Genomic DNA, 3,708 nt, shown 5'->3' on the forward strand with positions numbered 1-3,708 from the left:
TGCACTGGGTCGTCCAAGTAATACCTTACATGAGTAAGGGTCGATCCCACGGAGATTGTTGGCTTGAAGCAAGCTATGGTTATCTTGTAAATCTTAGTCAGGAGATTAATGATAAAAATGATTTTGTTTATGAAAGGTAAATAACATGAAATAAATGGTACCTGTGATTCAGTATTGAGGAATGGGTTGAGGTTCCGGAGATGTTCTGTCGTCTGAATCTCTGCTTTCCTACTGTCTTCTTCTCCAAACACGCATGGCTTCCTTCAATGGCAAGCTGTATAATCCTCTCGGATGAAAAATACCAGGCACAGTCTCTGCACGGCTAATCAACTGTCGGATTTCTCGTCTCGGATGAAAAATACTAGGCACAGCTACTGCACGGCTAATCATCTGTCGGTTCTCACTAGTGTCGAAATAGGATCACTCTATCCTTTTGCACAGTGTCACTGCACCCAACATTCGTGAGTTTGAAGCTCGTCACAATCATCCCTTCCCAGATCCTACTCGGAATACCACAGACAAGGTTTAGAATTTTTGGATCCCAGGAATGCTGCCAATTGGTTCTAGCCTCTAACACAAAGATTCTGATCTCACGGACTCGGTCCGTGGATCAGAGACCCAAGAGATACGCACTCAAGCTGACGCCCAATGACTACGTTGAGCTCAGGTAGAATGGGAGTGGTTGTCAGGCACGCGTTCATAAATGTGAGAATGATGATGACTGTCACGGATCATCACATTCTCTATATTGAAGTACGAGTGAGTATCTTAGAATAGAATCAAGCGTGATTGAATAGAAAACAGTAGTAATTGCATTAATCCATTGAGACACAGCAGAGCTCCTCACCCCCACCTATGGGGTTTAGAGGCTCATGCTATAGAAGATACAATATCAAATGTGAAATGTCATGAGTTGCAAAATGAATCTCTAAAAGTAGTTTTTATACTAGACTAGTAATTTAGGTTTTCAGAAAATGAGTAACTAAGTGCAGATAGTGCAGAAATCCACTTCCGGGACCCACTTGGTGAGTGTTTGGGCTGAGCTTTCAAGCTTTCACGTGCATATGCCTCAAGTTGGAGTTAAACGCCACCCTGGGTGCCAAAATGGGCGTTTAACGCCAAGAAGTGTGCCAGTTCTGGCGTTTTACGCCAGAAAGTTTCTGGCTGGTGTTTAACACCAGTTTGGGCCATCAAATCTCAGGCAAAGTATAGACTATTATCTATTTCTGGAAAGTCCAAGATGTCTACTTTCCAACGCAATTGAGAGCACGCTAATTGGGCTTTTGTAGCTCCAGCAAATCTACTTCGAGTGCAGGAGGGTCAGAATCCAACAGCATCTGCAGTCCTTTCTCAGCCTCTGAATCAGATTTTTATTCAGGTCCCTCAATTTCAGCCAGAAAATATCTGAAATCACAGAAAAATACACAAACTCATAGTAAAGTCTGGAAATGTGATTTTTTCATAAAAACTAATAAAAATATAATAAAAAGTAACTAAAACATACTAAAAACTATGTAAAAACAATGCCAAAAAGGGTATAAATTATCCGCTCATCACAACACCAAACTTAAATTGTTGCTTGTCCCCAAGCAACTAAAAACAAAATAGGATAAAAAGAAGAGAATATACCATAAATCTCAAAAATATCAATGAATATTATTTTCAATTAGATGAGTGGGACTAGTAGCTTTTTGCTTCTGAACAGTTTTGGCATCTCACTTTATCCTTTGAAGTTCAGAATGATTGGAATCCATAGGAACTCAAAATTCAGATAGTGTTATTGTTTCTCCTAGTTCAGTATGTTGATTTTTGAACACAGCTACTTTATGAGTCTTGGCCGTGACCCTAAGCATTTTGTTTTCCAGTATTACCACCGGATACATAATTGCCACAGACACATAACTGGGTGAACCTTTTTAGATTGTGACTCAGCTTTGCTAGAGTCCCCAGTTAGAGGTGTCCAGAGCTCTTAAACACACTCTCTTTGCTTTGGACAACGACTTTAACTGCTCAGTCTCAAGCTTTTCACTTGACACCTTCACGCCACAAGCACATGGTTAGGGACAGCTTGATTTAGCCGCTTAGGCCAGGATTTTATTCTTTTTGGGCCCTCCTATCCACTGATGCTCAAAGTCTTTGATCCTTTTTACCCTTGCCTTTTAGTTTAAAGAGCTATTGACTTTTTTTGCTTGCTTTTTCTTTTTCTTTCTTTTTTTTCTTTATTTTTCGCCATTTTCTTCGCAAGCTTTATGTTTTTCCCTGCTTTTTCTTGCTTCAAGAATCAATTTTGTGATTTTTCAGATTATCAATAATATTTTTTTTTTCATTATTCTTTCAAGAGCCAACAATTTTAACATTCATACACTTCACTATAAAAAAGATGCATTGTTCAAGCATACATTCAGAAAGTAAGAAGTATTGTCACCACATCAATATAATTAGACAAATTTTATGATAAATTTTGAAATTATGCACTTTTTGTTCTTTTGCAAATTGAAAAATTTTTCATTTAAGAAAGGTGAGAGATTCATGGAATCATTCATAGCTTTAAGACATAGACTCTAAACTTTAATGATCATGTAATAAAAATAAGACATAAAATAAACATAAAAGCAGACAAATAATAAAAGAAAGGAAATTAAAGACATAAAAATAAATGACTCTGTTCATACCTTGGGTCGAGCTGTCTGACCCGGGATGTTTTAATGACAAGTCGACCGACCTCTTCAGGTTAGACTATCTGACCTCTTCAAAAGCTCGGCCCAATCACTTCAGAGGCCCAAGAAGGCCCAAACAAAGGAACACAGCCCAAAATCCAAAGGCAGCCCAAGCCTATAGAGATAAGGGCGGTTCCCTTAAAGATAAGATGACCTCACCCAAAGATAAGATAAGATAAGATAACTATCTTATCTCCAGAAAGGTCACTTCTCATCATTATAAATACATTGGAGCACCTAGGTATAACTCATACTCTGATTTTACTAAAAACCTTCTTAATACCCTTGCTAACTTAAGCATCAGAGTCCCTTGCAGGTACCACCACCCTCCGGTGACAAAGGATCAGCAGCATAGCCAGTCCAACAAGTCAGACACGACAGCTCCGGCCGCCACCCACCAACCGGACACGTCATCTCCGACCAGCACAGGAAGATCTCGTCCGAGATCAACCTACAGTTTCAGGTAATCCTCGGAACATTGGCGTCGTTGTCGGGGACCTGGAAGTCACCCCATTATCATGGCGGACAACCTTGACAATGACCACGACTCTGATCTAGAAGACAGAACGCCACACAAAAATGCGGACACTACACCAAAAGATATCCCACAACCTAATGGAGACAAGAATTCACCAAACACGAAAGTCATGGAGGCGCTTCAAGACCGCCTAAAACAACTTGAAAAAGAAGCTCAACATCAACGAGAAGCGGAGAGAGACCTACGAAGGGAAGTAAGGCGACGCCGCGAACTAGAGGACAAACTCCTCAAGCTCGAAGCTGATCTCAAAGCCAAAACTACTCGATCCACTCATGAAGATAGCTCCCGCAAGGACCAAGATCCATTCACCAAAGAGATCATGAAGACCAAAATCCCAAAGGACTTCAAACTTCCCGACATGACTTTATACGATGGCACGACAGATCCCAGTCATCATCTCAGTAATTTTAAAAGTTGAATGTACCTCACTGACGCCTCAGATGCGGTCCGCTG

Source organism: Arachis ipaensis, chromosome B2, assembly GCF_059453495.1.
Source record: "Arachis ipaensis isolate K30076 ecotype BB chromosome B2, ASM5945349v1, whole genome shotgun sequence".
Classification (NCBI taxonomy): Eukaryota; Viridiplantae; Streptophyta; class Magnoliopsida; order Fabales; family Fabaceae; genus Arachis; species Arachis ipaensis.